At 36.8% G+C, this 23132-nt stretch overlaps 1 protein-coding gene and 1 non-coding gene across 2 annotated transcripts in view; one reads left to right on the top strand and one right to left on the bottom strand.

Moving 5' to 3' along the window:
- Positions 1 to 23132, bottom strand: part of LOC122815831 (D(4) dopamine receptor-like) — a 958504-nt gene that overhangs the window by 860534 nt on the left and 74838 nt on the right. The window lies entirely within an intron of this gene.
- Positions 3313 to 3417, top strand: LOC122816014. Its single transcript, XR_006367026.1, has one exon. It is a non-coding gene; the product is annotated as a U6 spliceosomal RNA (small nuclear RNA).

Raw genomic sequence — 23132 nt, forward strand, 5'->3', positions numbered from 1 at the left:
TATTTACTTTCTCTGGAAAATTCTATAAAATACCATAAGTGTAAATACCTATAATTTACATAATGATATATTCAACATGTACTTTCTAATGTTGTTGTCACTGTATACCCTGTCTGTTAAACACTCAGATGCTGATGTGCATATATTCAATACATATTTACAATGTCTTTTTTTAATGATTGTATATTATGTATGATACTCATATAATGATGTGCAATTTCATTGTCATGTCTGGAGGTCTTCTCCCTTGGATTCTGCTAAAAAAGAGCAGGTTTGCTTATTTGGAGCATTCCACTAAACAAACAAACAGAAATAAATAAATAGACTGCATTGAACAAACAGCAACCCTTGGACCCTGTACTGTTGCAGCCCCTCCACAATGCACGCTGAGATTCACAACCACACGCTTTTATCCAAGTCCTGAAGACACATATAAACAATGCTAGCAAACTTCCATGACTACTTTAATATCTGTGAAAAGAAAATAAACCAATTCACTGTTTTACTTTGCTACTGATAAGTCAGGAAGTCAGCTGCTATGTTAGCCAGTGAAGTGAAAGCCTGGGTGTGGGAGGAGCTTAATATGTCCCAGAGAATGTATTTCAGATGGCCTCTAGGAGTTTCAGGTAAACTACCTGTCAAGTCATACAATAGTAGAGGAACACACATTGAGGAGCTTTCTCAATCCTGTAGATATAGCCTCCTGTAAGGTACTAGCACCAGAATAAGATGGTGGGACTGGAACCATTTCTGCAGAAGTTGTTCAGAAGCAGAAGTTGATAAGACCTAGCTGGAAGCACCGATGGCACTGGATATTGTTGAGGTCTCATGGTTAACTTTCCTTTTCAGTGTTGCATGGAAGGCTGGAGCAGAACCTCAAGACTGACAAGATGGGTATTGGACACAATTAATTTTTTTAAAAGGGGAGGCAGGAGAGTATGTTCCAGTCACATAGGGATTACATGCCAGAACATCCCTGAGAAAGTCTGTGCCAGGATGCTGGAAAAATACTTCATCCAATAGTCAAGACTTTGATTCAGGATGAGAAATGCCAATTCTATCTTGGTCATGCAACAGTAAACACTTATTGTATATTGAACTAAGTACTAACAGCAGGTTGTCTCACAGATTTCAGATTTTTATTCTTAAAGAAAATAAATATTTGTAATTAATTTCATTGCACAAAACACAATTCAGGCATAACTGGTAATCATTCCATTCCTACAAGTGTACTGCCACATGCATTAATTGTCATACTGTCCTATTTGTTAATTATCCATATCTGCATTTGCTTTAAGTGGTGCAAAAAGAATTATGTATATAAAAGTATTACCTCATAGATCATTATTAATTCTCTGGTTGCAATACTTAACAATTATCTTCACTGTAGCCTTTATAAACAGTGAGCAGTCAAATTCTTACAGACAGATCGGCAACACATAGGTTCATAGGTTGGTTCATAGGTTGGTACTAGGCTATCAGCCCTAGGGCCTATACAAGCCTAGCCATAACAATTCCCTGGCTATTTCTTCCCACATTATTTACTTTCCTGGACCCCTGTCTAGCAGGGCGACTGACGTGATCCCTGGGGTGAATTTCCTTTCTCCCATCCAATCGTCCATAGCAGAGAGCACCAGCTTTAATCAGTTGCTAATCTGGTGGTATAAAGGGGTAAAGCCAAAGCTATTGCTTAGGTGATCAGCAGTTGATTTGCAGCTTGGGATTTTGATGGATACTAGAAAACATGATGGTTGTGTTTATCCTTTGGGAGAGGGAAGCAGAACAGGATATATGCTGTGGCAAACCTGGGGGAAAGGGGCAAGGCAAGTGACCTTGGAGAGGGTGTGTGATTCACACTTGCAGAAGGAGACATCACTGCGGCCTTGCAGTGATGCAGGTCATTATTCCCCCACAGAGGGGAGGAATTAGACTAGGGAGAAATACCCTCACAGCTTGGATGACTGAGAGTGCACAACCAACTATTATGGCTCCCTGAATGATGGCCATCCTCAGATTTTTTTTTCCTTAATGGATGTAAGATTGATTATTACAACCAGAGAATGCATGGGCTCAAGTCTCATAAACAGGCTCAATAGTTAGCAGGCAGAGGGGCAAAAATATATATAAAAAAATGGCTCCATTTAAAATGCTGCAAAAAACTACATTACTCTGTAAAGTGCAAACAGCAACACGGTTAAAAAAAAAATTGAAAATATTTCACCCCTCATATCTGGCAAGATCTGAAGTGGATCATGCAGCTGATATCAGCCATTTTTCCTTGTTCACTATGAACAGCACACATTCTTTATACTGCATTGCTCATACTGACATTAATTCACTAATATGTCCCAGATAATCTAATTTCAATATGTTGCTTGTGTAATCATACATTGCCAGGGTTCCTTTGCACATAATAATGGCTTTGTTAAAGTTAATTCACATAATGGCTAATGATCGCATTAACAATAACCAAAATATGCACCACATGAGATCTAATTGTATAATCTACTTTTCACTGCAAATATCAAAACCAAGGTGCAAAGAAGTGGATTGCTATGAAGCATACACAAGTAGTCTGTAATATAATGATATACAGCCTGTTAATATTGTGTCAAAGTAAACAGTACTTCCTAAAAGCATTACATTTGCAATAAAGATTACATTACAGTTTTTATTCTGATACTTTGTATCCACAGTGTGCATTGCTGACAGTACAAAATATCACTCAGTGTTATACACAGTACATGTAGAAAATGAGGAATTGTTTATTGTTAATTCTGAATATAATGAGGAGCAGGGGTGACAAACAGCTTAGTACCCAAAATAATTATTCTAGGGATACTGGCATGAATAAGACCTCTGGTTTTGCTGGAGTGTTCCTATTCTCAGGCTGGATTTACACAAGCACACGGTGTCCCTATTTTTAGAGTATGTTCCCATTTTCAGGCTTGATTTACCTCTTCACACAATTTTCTGAATGTTCTCATCATATGTGATTTTTTGAAACTGTCTAGTACATGGAAAACCACACTGCATAATATGGTGAGTATACAATTGGTAAAAATGTAAAGAAAGAGGACACATATCTTACATCTTTCTTTTTCTGAAGCAAAATAAATGACCTTTTGAGGTAGAATTTTGCAAGTCAGTTCATTAAAGTCTATGGATTTCACATTGTCTCTGACAATGTTTTTATATTTTTCCATCATTTTGTCAAACTGTTTTTAAACACATTTCTAAGTAGTAACCCCCATTTCTACTCGAAGCTGGAAGACTTATGTGCTGTTTGGTATTCTTATTTTAAGTTAAGTAGTGCTTGTTTTGCCAGCACATATACTAAAATTGGAACATTACAGATGATTAGCATGGCCCCTGCATAAGAATGACACACAAATTCGTGAAATTTTAAGTAGTTTTACAGATTTTTAGCTGGATGTTTTTACATTTCAAGGGCCTTTGTTCCTGTTTTCAATATCTGTAGGTACAGAGGTATGTCTTAAATGCACCTCATCTGATTACAGAACCACTTTGTTATTGTTGATGGTGACCATTTGATCAATATAAATGAGCAAAACAGAACAGCAAGAACCATACTGAAAAACTAAAAAGTATTTTGTATGGTTGTACAAGTCTGCAAACCCCTATGCATAAGAAAACCATGTGAGATGGAACATTCCAGGGTAGACGCATCTGGTAAAATCAGCTAAATCATGTCTGAAAAGGCCATCATGAAGCCACTGACCACTGACCACTTAAAAGATTCCTTGCCAGTTGCAGGCTTTACTCATGTCACTTCATTAATGTTACAGCTGAGCAACAGTTTGTAAAATCACAAAAAAATCTTCTAATCTTAATCAGCATGTTAACCAAAAATAATACATAAATACATAACAATAAAAAAATACAGCTGTTTCACAATGGAATATTAGTTTATTTATTTACATACTCTGCTACTCATTTATATCAAACCATGCATAAATATTTATGTCTACTATCATAAGTTCAAGCTGCCTTATGGAGAACAGTAAATGTTATAGCTTTCAGAAATGCAAGAGAGGTGCCTGAATCTATTATAGTTTATAACTTGAACAAGCACAAAATTATGTATCTGTCTGACTCATAATACTCATGGCTGCTTAAGTAAATTCTTACAGATTACTGACTTATGACTATTTATTTTATTTTATTTATTTTACATTTGTTAACCGGGAAAGTCACTGGACACAGGTCCCTTTTCAGTGGCGGCCCGTGGAGAAAAGCGCCACATATAATTAACAAATAAGATCATTATTAGTACAAACTTTACATTATAATTAAGACAGACAGTGAAATAATACATCATTATAAGAGTCACATGTCTAAGAATTCAACTACATAAAAATAAGCAAAAATATAAACAAGATACCATGTGACATATTTACAGTCTTAGGTCCTAAGCCCATTAATACAACTTAAGGTGTATGAGCAGTCAGGTAGGAAGAGTAGTAAGCCGAGTAATGCAGTGGTGGATCTAGCCTGGAGTAGTACAGGACATAGTCAATTTTTACTGAGCTGAGTTTTTAGTGATCTCGGAACTGTGGTAAGGAATGGATGGTAGATATATGACTCAGTAGAGTGTTTCAGATTTTAGACATGTAATTAGAGAAGATTGATTCCCCTGCTGTATTATTAGCTTTAGCTGCTTTGAGAAGGAATTTGTTACTGGAGCAGACAGTCCTGTTACTAGAGTGGGGAAGAAGTAGGTTTTGTAGCAAAGGTTTTTTTTGTGGTTGATACAGAATTTTAAGAGCCAGAGAAAGTTGACTGTAGTGTAAGAGTTATAGGATTTCCATCCATTTGAGCTGTCTGAGATCTAAATGGAGAGTCTCAGGCAAATCTAGTTATTTTGTTATAGCAGGAGTCAAGTTTAGATAAGTCTGCTTTCCTGAGGCTGGTAAGAATAGGGGAAGCATAGAGGAGAGTAGAGATCACGTGAGTGCGGGATATGGTTGACTTTGTATGTTTGGTAAGATAATGTCTATTTGGATGGCCCCAGTGGTGCAGAGGTTAGCGTTGCTGCCTCACAGCAAGGAGTTTTCCGGTTTGATCCTTGGCTGGGGTGCCTTCTGTTTGGAGTCTGCATATCCTCCCTGGGGTCGTGTGGGTTTGCTCCAGTTTTCCCCCCACATCCCAAAGGTGATTGGACACTCTAAATTGGCCTTAGTGTGTGTGTGCCTTCTGTGGAAGGTTGGGCACCAGGCTGGCAACTCAACACCATAAAACTCCACTGCCAATCATGAGCAGACAGGTGATCTGCTGTGGTGACCCCTAACTGGGAAAAGCTGGAACAAGAAGGTAAAATAATGTCTATTTCTATAGAGGGTGTCTAGTTTTTTATGTATTTTCTTGATAGTCTGGGATATATGAATATCAAATCTCAAGTTATTATCAATCTCTACGCCAAGAAGTTTGGTGTGTTCTATGGGAGAGTTAATAGTTTTTTTACTGGACATGATATTAAAGGTGGTGGTTAATGAGGTGGATCTAGTAGGTTTAAAGAGCAGAAGTTTAATTTTAGTAGGGTTAAGAATAAGTTAGATTTTGGATAGCAATGCTTTAACTGAAAGGAATGATTGTTGTGTTAGTGTGTGGAGTTCATATAATGAAGGAACGGCACAGATCACTGTAGAATCATCTGCATATTGTATGACAGATACATTGGGAGTAGAAGTGTAGAGGTTGTTAGACTAGAAGGTGAAAAGTAGTGGGCCTAGTATGGAACCTTGGGGTACTCCAAGAATGACTAGTTGAAGAGGTGAGAGTTCTTGTTGCCACAATACTGCTTGCTGATGGCTGGCTAGATAGCTTTGGAGCCAGGCTATGGAGGATTTACTAAGTCCTACAGCAACTAGCGCTTTGATATGTATATCATGTCTGACCGTGTCATTTGCATTGCATTTTTATTATACTCATTCAAAAAATGGCAGCTTCCCATATTTCATTTATAGTGCTGTGACTTAAATGCCACTTTACATATAAGAAGAACTAATGAATTTTAAACCCTCCCTAGCTCATTACATTGGGCATGTATTTGGTGTCAGCTACGAAGTAATTAAAGTAAGTTAGAGACTGGTGATGCAGTAGCAGTGTAAAGCAAATTAGAAATTCAAAGACATGCAAGAGTTGCATGGAGCAAATAAAAAAATCATTAGTGACTCATTTGTGTATCTCTGAATTGAACACTTAGCACAGTTAGAACCACTTTGTTAGTGTTTCCACTATTAACCCATGCAATACTGTTATGCAGGCAGTTATAAGCAACAGTAGCAACACACACTGACACACACACAGGCACACACACACACGCACACACGCACACACACACACACACACACACACACACACACACACACACACACACACACACACACACATACACACACTCACACATTCAGTCCCACTGCCCTCCTCCAAGACCTTGTGGTTTTACTATCATATTTTAATCCCTGAGTAAGTCTCCAGAGTAGAAGACAAGGCTAATTTACATTAGCCCTACACCTAGAGTGCCATATTTGCATGAGGCATTATCCAGCTGACTAATGTATCACTACTTGTCGTAGGCTTCATACCTCTGTAGCGCTACTCTAGCCTTGAAATTGCTTCCTCATATTCCACTGAATAATCCTGCTAGAAACAAGGTTGTATAGTATACTATGTATTTATTTATTCATTTGTTGACCGGGGAAAGTCCACTGGGCCTAAGAAGAGCCCATTTTCAGTGGAGGCCGGGGAGAAAAGTTCCACAATATATGAAGCATAACAAAATTGCATACAATAGACAATAAAATACAAATGAACAATGTTGATACATAGAAAATATTTACAAAGCAAGTGTAAACAGCATATGTGCAACAGAGATTATGCACATTAACTATAAGCAGGTTAACTACCAACAAAGGTCTTAGTGTGTTAGAGAGAAAGGAAGTACAAAGGATGAATGTAAGGTGGGAGGTAGATATGTGGAAGAGAGAGATAGTAGAAAAGGTACAGTGTGATGATGTGATAGTAGATATGGCAAAGTAAATAGAAAGTAGTGAGCAAGAAAGAAAGATGAGGAAGTATATGGGATATGTGCAGGATTAGGGGTATATCGTAGTATAAGGCTAGAAGCACAGGGGTGTAGATACACAAGTACATAGCAGGAGGAAAAAGATTGAGATAGAAGTATGAAGTAGGTAGGAGAGAGAAACAGGAAGGTAATGGAAGAGAGTTGGAGCAAATATTTACGGAGGTAGATGGTGACAGGAACCTAGAGTGGGATATCAGGTGTTTTGTTAGGGAACAGGAGCATATCCCTTGAGAAAAGAGATGTACTTTTAAGGATTTTTTTGAAGAAGGCAGAATTGCTGATCATTCTGAGAGAGGGAGGAAAAGTGTTCCATAGTTTGGAGACGGCGTAGGAATATAGCATTTTGCCAGATGAGAGTTTGGGTTTCACTATAGACAGCAACATTTTGTTTTTTGACCTGAGGTGTCGAGTGGGATTGTATGTGGTCAGTAAGGATGACAGGGAAGGGCAGCTTTCTGGTTGAAAGATTAACTTGTGGGGTGTAGATAATTGTAGGTAAGTAAGGTGGTGGGGAGATTCCAGCCAATTGAGTTGTTGCAGTGAAGAGCAGTGGTGTGTAGAATATTTTGAGTTTGTAGCAAATTTGACAATTTTACTGTAGCAGGAGCCAAGCTTACTTTTTAGGGAGGATTGTAGGTTGGTGAAGATGGGGGTGCCATACAGCAGAGTAGGGAGAAGAAATGAAGAGGCTAGGTCCTTTTTGGTGGAGAGGCTGAGGAAGTAGTTGTGCCTGTATAGGGCACTCAGCTTTTGATGTGTCCTCTTTATGTTACTGTGGATATGAAGGTCAAAAGTTAAATTGTCATCGATAATGACTCCTAGCAATTTTGAACTAGGGACAACTTCCAAGACATTGTTGTTTTTGGAAGTAACAGTGAAAAGAGATTTGTCGATATGGCTAGTTTTTGAGGGGGTAAATAATAGGAGTTTAGTTTTTTTGGGGTTAAGGGCTAGGTGATTCTTGGACATCCAGACCTTCATAGAGTTTAATGCTTCTTGGGTCAGATGCTGTAATTTGGTGAGAGATTTAGAGGGACAGATTAGAGGTGAGTCATCAGCATATTCAATGATGGAACTATGTGTTAGAGTTTGATGGAAGTTGTTGATGAATATGCGGAAAAGGAGGGGACCCAGTATAGACCCCTGGGGACACCTGTATTTGTGGGAATGAAGGAGGAGGAGTGTTGCCATTTGGTGGATTGCTGTCTATTATTGAGGTAGTTGGTAAACCATTGAAGGGTGGGGTGGATTATCCTAGGTTAGAGAGTTTAGTAATTAGTAGAGAATGTGAAATGGTGTTGAATCTCTTAGAAAGATCGAGAAACACAGCTGAGACAAAGAAGCCAGCATCACAAGTTTTATTAGCTGTATCTTTGAAGGAAATAAGGGCAGTGTTGGTACTATGGCTGGGCCTGAATCCGTGTTGAGTGGGAGAAAGTAACTAATGTTTTACTAAGTGATTTAGGAGCTGATTGTGGATACATTTTTCAAGTGTTTTGGAGATGGGGAGAGTATGGCTATAGGACGGAAGTTTGTGATGTCAGAGTTATTGCTGCCTTTGTGCAAGGGGATGACAAATGCTTTCTTCTAGATGTCTGGAATGCAGGTTTCTTGAATTGACCTATTGAGTAGAATGCTGAAACGGTAGGCAATGGAAGGGATGGCTAGTTTTAGGTATTCTGAAGGTAAGTTATCAGGGGCATTTGTACAAGATTTTAGTTTGAGGAGATGTTTGTGGATGTGCTTCTAAATACAATTCTTTATGTTTTTGTTATATACATTTTTGAATGTACCCAAAACGGAATTACCAAGCAGACCTCCTAGACCTCCTTAGTTGGTTAGACCTCCTTAGTTGGTTAATTTGCCCTCTAATAGTTTATCCCATCATTCGCTATGTTTCTTTTTCTACATAATGTTCTGCACACAATTACCACAATAGTGTGTATGAATACTGGATCTAGGTGACATTGATAAAATGGTTGGTTTCATTCCATAGTTTATTATTTTTTTTCATCAAGAATATCTACACACACATTTGAAACTGGACAGGAAGAATATAAAAAGATGTTCATTGTAATCATATTCAAGATTACCTATCAAACTTAATGTCTATGTTTTCTTAAGTGTATTCTTTGCATGGAGAGGAGTAAGTTTACATCTTTTTGCCAGTATAAATGTCGGTTTCTGTTGCTGAATGAAAATATGTCATGAGTATACAGACCTCCTTTGTGAATGTGTTGTCCTGCTTCTGTGCTAGACAGTTTGTGACTATATAAAATGCAGGCTGAAGTTGCAGATTTCAGGGTGCATATCTTGCAGAGTGATATGACATGGCTGTTGTACAGACTCAGGTGGCTTACAGAAATCCCAAACTGATTTTAACATGAACGATTTTACTGTGGAAAGAGGATTAGCTGGATCATGCAATAAATTTTGTGTAGATTTTAATTTGTTCTGTTTTTTTCTATTTATTTATTTTATTTTATTTTGACCTTTGTTAACTGGGAAAACTCTGACTGGGCAAGTATCATTTTTCACCGGAAGCCCAGGATGAAAAGCTCCAAACATGAGAAAATAACACATGAATTTAACCAAAACAGAGTTAAATCTTTATATCAGATAGTGAGGGAAAAACATGAAACATGAAATAGTTGTGTAACAGAAAGTAGTTTGAGCGTAGACAGATTTTACTTACATAAATAGACTTCTAGCCTCAGGAAAAATTAAGTGAGAAAAAAATTAGGTTGGATATATTATTTTATGGAGAGAAAAGTCCAAGAGGAAAAAAGAAAATGGCAAAAGAAAGTAGAGAGAGTAGAAGTTATAGGATGAAAAGTGTATGAGTGAGTGCAGAAAGGTAGACAAGTTAAGAAGATTGAAGAGAAGAAAATGAAACCAGCAGGATAGTGAAGAAGATGAAGGTGAGGATAAAGAAGGAGGGGTGGTAAGTGGGCAGGATGTAGAAGGGGAAAAGAAAAAGTTATTGGCAAAGGTAGACAGGGTTGAGATGTGGATTAGTGAAATATTAGGCAGAACTGTGGCAGGAGAAAGTAATGGATTGTTGGGATACTAAGTAGGGTTGAGACATCTAATACTGAAATACTAAGCAGTGTTGGGGAAGGAGTGGAAAATGGATTGTAAGGGTACTAGGCAGGGTTAAGGCAGGAGTAGAGTCAGGTGTTGAGGAGTCTTTCTTTTAGTTTCTTCTAAAAATTTTAACTATTTGGGATGGATTTTATAGCTAAAGGAATTTATGACTCATGAGATGTGAAAATCATTGCATTAGTAAAGGCACCCTCTATATGCCCACATGTGGACATGCACACACAGACACACACACACACACACACACACACACACACACACACACACACACACACACACACACACACACACACACAGACATCCACTCACCATCAAGAAAGAGCTGCCTTCAGTCCATAGCACATACTGGAAGACTCAGACCTAAACTTACACAGAAAATCCAACACATACATGCACACACACACACAGTAATAAAAAGAAAACTGAGGCAGATAACTCTTCTAACAAATGTATCTCTTGAAAAGATACAAGGAGTTAATATTTTACTTTTTCTTTGCTAATAGTGTTTTAAAAAGCCTCAGTTAACAAGCCTGAGAAAATAAAGCAAAATTAATGCAGTTTTCTGTGTGTGTGTGTGTGTGTGTGTGTGTGTGTGTGTGTGTGTGTGTGTGTGTGTGTGTGTGTGTGTCTGTCTGTTTCAGTGTATAAGTGTGAGTGACTGTCTGTGCTACTGCATATATATGTTTTGGTTATGCATCTTAGTTTCAGGACATATGTGAAAGGCTATCATTCATTCTCCATATCTGTTAATATGTGTATATATGAAATTCACTGTGTATGTTTTGTGTGCGTGGATGTGGATGAGTGTGTGTGTGTGTGTGTGTGTGTGTGTGTGTGTGTGTGTGTGTGTGTGTGGGCATTAAATATTTATATAATGCAAATAGGAATACATATATGGTAGATGTAAAATACCAAAATACCTCTTCCAACAACAATTGCATATTCCATGACAACTGTGAAATGTTAGGCTGTGGAAACATTTTACTTAAAAAAAAAAAATATATATATATATATATATATATATATATATATATATATATATATATATATATATATATACTAAGAAAAAAACATTTATACAAACAAATTTAACAGTATAGGCCATTTGCTAAGTATAATAACGCCCCCCATACCTGGTGTTATTGGGGGAAATAATGCACCTACAAGGTATGGATAAGTCGTCTGCCTGCAGCATTTTTCTCACAGCACCCCTGGGTGATCTCTTATTTCCCCAGTAATGCTTACCTTTTTGGTCATTATTTTTTTCATAATCTATTTAGCCAGACATTTTAAGACTGTTTTGATAATCACCCACTCCATCCTGCACTGAACTTACAACTTTTTTGACAGATATTACATACTACCAGCCATTTCTTTAAGGATGGGACATCAAGAAATGTGCAGTCTTCCAATTACAGTGACAGTTAATAAAGGAATTCATGTTTAGTTTCTTTTGATTTTCTACAGATCAACTTCTACCAGCTAGATCAAGACAAAGCACCATAGACAATGCAAAATATATTGTTAGTTTAAATGTTATGGCATGTCCATTATTCTGAGACTGTCACTGATGCTCCTAGTTACTGCTACCAACAGGTTAACACTACAGCCTGCATCATTAATGACAGCTATGAAAATAAGACATCGCTATTTGGTTGCTACTGAACCATAACATTTCTTGAACCATTTCAATGCAACGTAACTTCTGATAATGCAAATAGAAGTATGCATGACAGACCAAGGTTAAACACTTAGCAAATGCACAGATCTTCTAGACACTTGATATCTATGTAAATCAACATCCAAAGAAATCAAACATAAGATGCAAAGGCCATGAATCTTTGAAATGCATCAGCTTTAATTTTACCTATGAATATTCATTGTCTGACCTAATATGCCTTTAGTGACATTTTTTTTTCATTTAAATAGTACATATTAATAATGCCATATACACTACATATAACAAAGTATTAACAATTATACACATCTATATAAATCCCTTTCAACGATAAGAATTTCAAAGATTTGTTTAAAATAATATTATTTACATTACTTGAAATGCTAACTCTGCTGCAGCCTTGTCAATATTTGAATTTTCTGAAATCACAATATAGTATATTAAGGTTTCTGATCACTCTGGTGATAGTTTGTGTTTCTGTCCATTCATCTTGTATGATTTAATAAATCTTCTGATTAACTTCAATCTGTTGATAAAAAGGTGTTTTGTGTGCTTAGCTCTGTTGTTGTCCACTGTTTAGCTTTATTAAATGAAGCCCCCCTCCCCTTCCAGATAGAAAGACCAAGTGCAGAACTTTGAATCTAAATGTAATGAGACTTAATTGTCATCATATATTAAAGTTTCTCAACTTATTTATTTTAGGTTTTTTTACTGACATTTGATTGCCAAAAAAGTATGAGCCCATTTTCAGTGGAAGCCCAGGAAAAAAAGCCAAAAAGTATTATAAAAAACATTTTAAGAGCAATAATTTCACAATCTTCAAAAATAATCAAAAGCATCTGCAGTTTAAATAATTATACCAAATTAGACATAATGTGTTTATCCTGTGTTTGATCAAGAACAGAGCCAGATTTTGGCCAAAAGGTTTTTCTGAATGGTTTTAAAGGACTGCAGAGAGAGGGTATTGACCTCATAGATACAGGGAAGGAGTTCCAGGTCTAGCAAAATGGTATGGGTACACACCATACCTAGAAAACTTGATAGTTTTGTGGCTAGAGAAAAATTTTTGATCACTGTATCACAATGACCGATTGGGAACATATTGATATAGAATGGTATTTAGTGCTGGACAGGCAAATAGATGCTGGATAATTTTATAGGTGGTATAATTTTATAGATTGTGCATATTAGTTGATGGGATATTTCTAACCAATTTAAGCTTTTCAGTGCTATAATAATGTATTATCTGAAAAAGTTATTCCTGCAAATTTAGCCACTTTATTATAGCATTGCTCAAGTTTTGATTTTTGAGATACCTGGATGTTAAGTAATATTCATAGATTAAAAATCCACTCCTCTACAGTAGTTTGCATTTATTTTTCTATGCAGTTACAGCATGTCAACATTTTTTGAATTCAGCAACTTAAAACTCGTGGTCCAGGGATTAGAACACTCACAATTCACTCTCTGCAAATTATCACCCTCAACTAAAATTTCCATTGTCTCCCCCTCACTTTGGTCAATGTCTTCCTTTTCTTTTCCACCTGCACTAATGCACATCTTCTGCTTCTCCAATGTATATATATTTTGAGTTCTAGTACTGCCAAACAAATGTCACAGATGGTCCCACTGCCATGGAAAACTGCCAAGCAGTATGCTACTTGGCTATATAGGGGACAAAGGCTATGACCCTGCAATCACTTCACTGCCCCAGAAAAGTCTGTTGGCCACTAAAGGGATGGGCATTTTAGTAAAACCACTGGTAATATGAAAAACTAAAAGAAGTGCACACAAATCTGATTCAATAACAAGCTCACCAAATGTAACCTGACTCCAAGAACATAAAGGGATATGCACTGCTGTCCTAAACCAAATGTAACCTGACTCCAAGAACATAAGGGAATATGCACTGCTGTCCTAAACCAAATGTAACCTGACTCCAAGAACATAAGGGAATATGCACTGCTGTCCTAAACCAAATGTAACCTGACTCCAAGAACATAAGGGAATATGCACTGCTGTCTTAAGAGTGGACAACCAACATCCACACCCAGTCTAGGACTGTACAGTGATCCTCAGATTACTTTCTCACCACTCTCTCTCTCTCTGAGCTATAGTATCTTTCAGCGCCCCTTACTCATGATATCTAATGAAAAAGAGAATGCTCACATATGACAACAAAAAAGCAGCAATCTAAAAGATTAAATCATGCAACAATGAAAAACAAATCAGTGTTTTATGCAGAGGGGGCAAACCTCACTTCAGCTCCCACACTCCTACTAATTATATAAACTAACTCTAAGATCACACAACAGTGGGAAAATTGAAATTCCTAGTCTCAACTGTATTATGTTTGAGCACACACATCACACATCAGTCTGTATTAAGATACTTCAGTCTCTTAAACCAGCAAAACAAGGAAAAAATAATGATTACACTTTCAAACACACACACACACATACACACACACACACTCACACACACACGCACATACGCACACACACACACACACACACACACACACACACACACACACACACACACACTCACACACACACGCACACATACACTCACATGCACACACGCATACATGCACACGCACACACACATACACTCACGCACACACGCACACACGCACACATGCACACACACCACACATGCACACACACACACACACACACACACACACACACACACACACACACACACACACACACACACACACACACACACACACAATTCCCATGTTAGCAGAATTCATGACAGTACTGCCATCACTTTAGATATGGTCAGAGACCACAAACACCAGCTAACTCACTGATCCCGCTTGAGCCAAATTAAAAAAAAAATGTTCACATGTGCTACGTCTGAACAATCTAGCTAATAAAATAAATGAAAACCTTATTCTTAGATAATAAATAATAATACTTACATACATAATAAAGACCAGCCACAACAGCTTAAAAACAAATAAATAAATAAACAGAAATTTACTTAATAAAGAAAACAGTGTTGATGCAGATTAAATATCAAACCACGCACATAAAAAAATAACCCTCAGCTATATAGAAAAGGTTATTTAATGAAAACCATTATCTTTGGAAGATAAATAAATGTAACTGCTTTTAGCTTATAGAGGTCTAAACCTTTACTGATTTATGTTCCTACAAGTACAAGGCAAAGCTGAAAATTTTCAGGGAAGTAATTGCATCAAGATCTTCATCGAAACTAAAATGTTTCCTGTTTTCAGATTGAAATATATATATATATATATATATATATATATATATATATATCGAAACACCCGTAAGTGTATATTAGGCCAACAATCACACAGGCCATTTTAAGACTAGTCATGCATCCCAAATGTATTTGGCAAGTTTTGCTACCTTAAGGTTATTTTTATAGGATAGGGCTTCAGTTGACAAGCAGTTACAGGCTTCCTCTGTCCGTTAGAGTCATAGGTAGCAGAGCAGGGGTGGATTGCCAATTCCTCATCCACTAGTCCAATTTATGCTTGAACTGGGTTAGGAAAGAACTCTACTTCATGTGGATGGGAAGCCTATTACCAAGAAGTTGTAGTTTGTGAGACACATACTTGGCCTTCCAACATGTCCTATTTATGTCACAAGTTAATGTCTAAGTCCCTAGATTGTGTAATACTCATGCCATTTGTTTTGTGGATATACAGAAGATCCATCAGAGCTGGATCCAAGGATGGCAGGTATACCAGGCATAGCTCACCTCTTAGCAGTCTGTAAGAGACAGAGTGCTGGAATAAGGCTTTGTGGTGATACATGTTAGACATGTTGTTTATGCCCTGTATTCCTTCTGTAAGGAACATCTGTGGAAGTTCCCAGTTGTTGCCTCTGCCTGCTCAGATACATACTGAAGGAGGCACTGTACTCAATGATTGATCTGATGATGGCCAAATACAGTGGAACAATGAGTTCCTTGGATCTAGATGCCATACCCTTGCTTATATGTTTATTTATTTATTTTTATTTTATTTATTTTACATTTGTTTACTGGGAAAGTCTGACTGGACATTGGTCCTTTTTCAGTGGACGCCCGGGAGAAAATCTCCACAATTAAAGTTTAAAGACACAGTGATAGATTTTGATTTGAATTCATGCACAATAATAGTTTACAATTTGCATTCACACAGTACAGTATATTAATAACAATCATCATTAGTTAACATATGACATAAAATTATATAACAGTATCATTAGTTTAAAATAATAGTTTTAACAAGTATTAGTTGTTGCATTTTAGCAACTGTCATTATATAAAGCAAGAGTAAGGAACAGGTAGATATAATTAATAAGAGATATGAGGAGAGAAGTATGGTATGAAGGTGTAATAGGATACAGTGAGGGAAAAGAGGGTCCTAGTATTAACCTGGACTGTCACAGTTGCAGAGCCATGAGACCAACAAATGTAATTTTAAGGACATTTTAAATTAATGCATGAAAAGTATAGCCGTGATGAGAGGGGAACGTTTATTCCATTGTTTGGCAATTGTGTTAAAGTAGAGGGATGAACCAGCAGCATTATTATCTTTAGTTACTTTGAGGAGACGTTTGTTAGTGGAGTGGAGGTTTCTGGTACAGAAGTATGGAATTATTAGATCTTGTAGTGAAAGAGTTTTCTCAGGATGATATAGAATTTTATGTGACAGCATAAGTTGATTAAATAGAAGTAGGTGAGGAAGTTCGAGCCAATTGAGCTGTTTGAGAGCAAGACAGTGGTGCGATCTGTAGAAATTGTTAGTAGCAAATTTGGTGATTTTGTTATAGTAGGTTTCTAGTTTGAGTTTGGTTAAGTCAGATTTTCTAAGGTTAGTGAGGATTGGAGAGGCATATAGTAGTGCAGAGATGAGAATGTGCAATGGTGGCCCTAGCAGTGTTTGTTAAGAACTGCTTATTTATATATAGAGTACCTAGTTTTTTTATGTACTTTCTTTATAGTAAGAGAGATACGGATATTGAATTTCATGTTACATTCAATCACAACTCCAAGAAGCTTTATGTGGGTAACGGGAGATATGATAGCTTTGTCACTAGATATGATGTTAAATGAGAGGTCAGGATTGGTATGCTGCTTAGGTTGGAAGATGATAAGTTTTATTTTGTTTGGGTTGAGTATTAGCTGGCGATCAGTGAGCCAAGATTTGACAGAGAGAAAAGAAGCTTGTGTTTGCTGGTGTAGTTCCTGGAGAAAAGAGGAAGCACAGACTAATGTAGAGTCATCTGCTTACTGGATGACTGAGGAGTAGAGAGTGGAAGTGTAAAGGTTATTCGTCAATATAGTAAACAACAAAGGTCCAAGAATGGTGCCTTGTAGAACTCCTCTTGTTACAGGGAGCAGACGTGATAGCTCCTGGTGCCATTTAACTGCCTGCTGCTCCCTGTTAGGTAACTATGAAACCAAGTGATAGTGGATTGACTAAGATTTAGTTCTGACAGATCTTTTATTAGCTTGTTATGATTAACCATATCAAAAGCCTTGGAAAGGTCTAGGAAGATGGCTGAAATGTAATTATCATAATTTCGCTGTCCATTAACCATGTGACTGAATGACATGAGAACAGTGGTTGTGCTATGGTAAGTTCTGAATCCATGCTGAGTGTTAGTGATCAGTTGTCGTGTGTTGAAGTGTTCCATAATTTTTATGTGAATATGCCTTTCCAGTATTTTTGAGAGGGGAGACAATATAGCTATGGGGCAGTAATGTGTTAGTTCATTTGAGTTACCACATTTATGGAGAGAAACAATATGGGAGACCTTCCAGTGGTCAGGGATTAGTTTTTTGGAGATGGAATGGCTGATTAGGATGGTTACTGGATATGCTATTACGTCAGCAGCAATTTTTAGAAATTCAGCTGGGAGTTCAGCTGCAGCCAGTGTGGTTGGTTTTATCTTTTTGAGTAAGTTTTTAATCAAGATTAAAACAGGGACAGGTTAAAAGATAAAGCTGTTTTCATTAGTAAAGTGTTCATGTTTTTCATTTGGGTCAGGGAAGCTTTGAGAATTTGCTAGTGCAAGTATGGATTCAGTAAACAAATTGTTAAATTGGGTGGCAATATTAGTTGAGGTGCCTGTAGTAGTAGGGGCAGGAGTCTTAGATTTTCCTGGCTGAGTAACATTATTTATAGCTGTTCAAAACTGTCTAGGCTTATGTTGATGTTTCATTTGTATACTATGATAGTAGTTTATTTTGTCTGTTCTGATCATTTTTTTAGATTTGTTTCTGAGTTCTAGGTATGTTTGTTTTGAGTTTATTGTTTTTGCTTTGTGCCAGTTGGACAAAACTTTATCCCTAGCATGAAGCAGAGATCTGGTTTCTTTGCTCAACCAGGGGGCATAGTTAGACTTAATTCTAATAGTTCTAGAGGGGGCGTGGGAGGTTAATATGTTCTAATGGTTATGTTCAAGAATGTGGAGCTGAAGTACCTAACAGCTTCACTGAGGTTGAGTTGCTTGATGGGGTTCCAATTACACACTTGTAGTGCAGAGGTGACATTAGATGGGCTGAAATTCTTTTTGTTACATATTTTTTGGAAGGTGGTATGTTTTTCTAGAGTTGGGTGGTGTCTGATTATATAGGTAGGCAAGTGGTGACTCAGGCTGTCGCATAGGCAGCCTGGTTGACTTATTTGGGACGATTTGTTTGACAGTATACAGTCTAGAATAGATTGTTTGTTTGTTGATATGTCAGTTCTAGTAGGATATTGGATTAGCTGGGTGAATCCATGGAGGTTGGTATGAGTAGTGGGTATAGATGAGTTACATGGTGTCCAGTCAATATTGAAAAAACATAGAATAATGGTTTATTGAGGGAGTATCTCTGAAGTCCAGTGCAGTAAGTTCTCAAGGGTAGGTATATTATTACTAAGAGGGAAATAGCATCCAATTATACTGATAGTTTTCCTACTGTTAATTTTTAGGTTAAAAAGTAAAATTTCTCCGATACCTATGGCTGGAGTTGGTATGTCCATTGTTGTGGCATTTAATTGGTCTTTCAATAACATTGCACCACCTCTTCCCTTTTTATTTATTTGGTCTTTGCATACTAAATTATAGCCAGGGGCAGTAATTTCATTATTGGCGATGTCAGGTTTCAGCCATGTTTCTGTTATAAGTACTGCATCTGGTGAATAGATAGAAAGATTAGCATGAAGGTCATGAACTTTGTTTGATATACTTCTAATATTAATGTTTAGTAATAGTAGATAAGTAGCATTTTTGGAGAGATAAAGCAGATTGTGTGGTGTATTTGTCTTAGGATGATTGATAGAGTGATGAGAAGGGCCAGGGTTTGAGTGTATGTCTCTGCTGAGTGACCGCCTGGAGTCAATGTGTACAATTAGTTTTATGATTTTAGTAAAGAACTTATCATGTAGTAAGGATGGTTTATTTGAGTGCTGGTATGGTGGGGATTTTAATACAATTTGGTGATAGATTGCTATGTAAAAGACAGGTGGGTGTATCCAGTGTTTGATCGATGTAGACGTTGAAGTATGTGCAATAGTAGTGATATGCTAAGAAACTGATATTTACTTAGTACGGTTGTAAGAGGTGATATGTGTAAGTAATGTAAGAGTTGAGAGTGTGAGAATGTGAGAGAGGAGCATGTTGTAGCTTTATTGTTTAGGCTAGAGAAGAGAGTGAGATTGCAGTTGGAGGGGGTAAGGTTACTATAGCTTGCTACTAAGAATAAGTGTTTGAGAATTATAAATTATGATGGATAATCTATAGCTAGTTTGTCTTTATGTAGTTAAATTAGAGTTTGATAGTTTAAGTAGTGGTTTGAAAAGAGTGTAGTGTTGAGATCGGGGTTGGGGAGCAAGTTTGAAATGCTTTATTTAGATAATACAATGACTAGACTATGTAGAGTGGTGAGCTTGGTTTAATGTGTATAAATGTCATTTAAGAGAGGGTGGGTGGGAATGGGGCTAGGGTAGGGGAGTGGAGTGAGCCCAAGTGCAGAGAGGGTGAATGGAGTGAGTTGAACCATGAAAATCAGGCAATGGATCAGGCAAAATCAGTCAGTTTCAGCTAGCCTGCCACAGGTAAGTAGAGACAAAGGGTTGCAACTGGGTAAAAAGCACATAAAATAAATGCTGTTTTAAAAATTCAGCCTGGGCATGGAGAGAGTATTAAAATGTTAATGTTGCACAAGATAGAATGATTATCTTACTACAGCAGACACATGATGGTCATAGGCTAAGTTACTGTCTACATGCTTCCCCAAATGCCTGGTTGGTGTATCTACTCTTGGGGTGTGTTATCCATGAGTTAGTTTCCAAGGATAGCTAACTTGTTAACTTCACAGAGGATATTATTATACTTTTTTTGGGAATGAGTTTTAGATCATCGTTCTGGAAGCTCATCACTCCTATACAGAAACTTATGGTTCACCAGAATAGATCATTTCTCTTGCAGCCGATAACAGATATAATTATATTACATCAGATTATATTAGTTTCTTTCCCACACTGATACATTTGAATACTAAATACTGTTTTCTCAGCTCTAACCATGCACATATTAAATTACATAGCAATTGCATTTTCATTTTAATGGCCCTTGGCTTTCCTATCTCCAGACCATTGTGTGACTTAATTGTATGGAAGGAATTAATTCCTTCCTGAAATTATAATTTTAATTTAGGTAACAAAAAGCATACATATTGCTTTATAACAGAAAACCAAAACAAAAAATAAAATTCTCATGAATATGAACTGCATAGAGTGCTGCGGTAGCATTGTCGCCTCACAGTAAGACACTGTCTGGTTCAATTCTCAGCTAGAGCGTCTTCTGCGTGGAGACATGTGTGAATGGGCTTACCTTCGTTGAAGGTTGTGCATCAGGCCTGGCAAGCCGGTACATAAAAATCAACTGCCAATCATTAGCGGACCGGAGTTCCGCTGTGGCGACCCCTAACCGGGAAAAGCCACAAAACAAAGCATGAGATGAGACTAAGTACAAGAACAACAATTCATTTAAGGTTAAGAACACCACTATATTGTTCTATCACCTTTTAAATTAGCCATGGAAAAAACACATGATACACAATACACCAATCTTGATTCTAGCTTACTTAAATATATACATAATTATAAAACTGGTAACTTCTCACAAAACAATAAACAGTGAATATAAAACACAATACTAAAACATCCTATCCATGCAAAAGCATTACAATTATAAATACAATCTTTAGCTTATACTTCCATTTCTTTACGTGTTAAAAACTTGTATTATTTAGACCATGTAGCTGGATCACATTTAATAACAATTGCCAACAAAATTCCTTGGACTCTAATTAAACTTCCAAATTACCGCTCCTTTCAATATGTGACTTTTTTTCCAGTACGTAGAATAAAAGTCTTTTAAAACCCACATGGATTATTTGAGTGACACAAAAGTGTGTTATTCACAACACCTTTGTATATTTCACAATCATCTTCATAAATCCTAATACTGAACAAAAAACTCATTTTTATTAATGTAAAATGAGGAACAGGTCAAACAAGAAGCTAAATATATTACCCCTCAGGTGTTACAACTGAATCAACTGTTACTTTTCAAGATAGATTCTTGGATAAGATTCTATAGAGATTGTAATAGAATTATGTATAAATCAACACTGTCAACATGTTCTCCACTTCTTCGTCCCATATTTACCACCAAAACACTTTAAATCATAAGCCTGATCCTTTTTCAAAATTATTTTAACATTTTGCCCTTTTTAATTTACAAAATTAGGTTCCCATCTAGTTTATATTTTAAGCCAGTAGATCCTGTAACTAAATTCCAGTTCTTGCTATTTGCCCCTCTGATTTCCTAAGCCCCATAGGACAACACCATGCAATTTACTCTACTTTCCCTAGGCTTAGTCAATCAAAAATGGCTCTCACATCTAAGTATAGGGCAAAATCTATCTTTACAAGCAGTTAGCATCATGCCATAATCTCTTTCACTAAATTCGTGGGGCATCCTCTTTCAAAAATAGGGGCGACAATTTATGTGTTTCATCTAAAAATACATTATTATCTTATGCTAATTGTGACAGTCTAATAAATTTTCCCATTACTATTTTTTTTTCTCTTGACAATAAGGATGGGACGTAACGTCATTCAGAAAAGTAGTTGAGAAGGTTGGTTTTCTGTATAAATGTGATTCATATCTATTAATCTCATAGTTTTTACTTAGTGTTATATCTAAAAAAATCAATCTTGCCCAAGCCATGACTAGTAGTAACATTTAAAAAGTCTGTTGTATGGATTAAGTTTTCAAAAAAAAAATCCATTAATAAATCTATATTATTATCCCAGAAAATTAAAATCCCATCTAAGAATCTCAAATAAAGTGAAATGTGGTTTTAAAATTGGCTCTTAAAAACAAAATCTATCTCCAATACCATACTGAATTGCAATAGAATGCAGACGCTTTAGAAATTTGTTACCAGTATGAAGTAAGGCAAAAAAGAATAATCACAACTTTAATTTGGCTTTCCCTAGCCTAGCACCAACATAACTCCTCACAGATAAAACATGAAGTTCAGTAGGGTCGCTATGTTTGTTTGTTTGTGCCTTTCGGCTTTTAGGGGTCGCCACAGCGGAACTCCAGTCCACTAATGATTGACAGTTGAATTTTACGTACCGTCTTGCCAGGCCTGACGCACAACCTTCAACGAAGGTACGCCCATTCATGCATGCCTCCATGCAGAAGAAGCTCTAGCTGAGAATTGAACCGGACAGCGTCTTACTGTGAGGCGACAACGCTACTAAGTAAGCATATAACAAAACACATTTTTTGATTCTTATGAAAAGAAGATACAGTCAGTCATTTTGTTTTTCTTCAAGTTCCTAAATCTAATTCATGAGCACATATTAGGGTACCATTTTACAGTTTTATGGGGAGTCAACATAATTAACAATTAGCAGGCCTTATAGAATTATACATCAGTAGAATTAAAAAAAATCAGAGTAGCCAAAATAGAACTGAGCATGACAGATTCTCGGGTGATGACAAGATTAACAAAATAAGAAACCTCCTGTGGGATGTAAAGGTTTAGGGGACTTAAAGCAGTAGTATTATAGAAACAAAGTAGTCACAGCAGGATTAATAAAGTTATGGCCTTAGCAAGATGAATTGAAAAAGTGACCACCTACCAGATTTTCAAGATGGAGTTCTCTAAAACTTGGTAAAGGAGACATACAACTGGAAT

The sequence above is a fragment of the Protopterus annectens genome, chromosome 11.part0 (assembly GCF_019279795.1).
Source record: "Protopterus annectens isolate FY-2018-M chromosome 11.part0, PAN1.0, whole genome shotgun sequence".
NCBI lineage: Eukaryota > Metazoa > Chordata > Ceratodontiformes > Protopteridae > Protopterus > Protopterus annectens.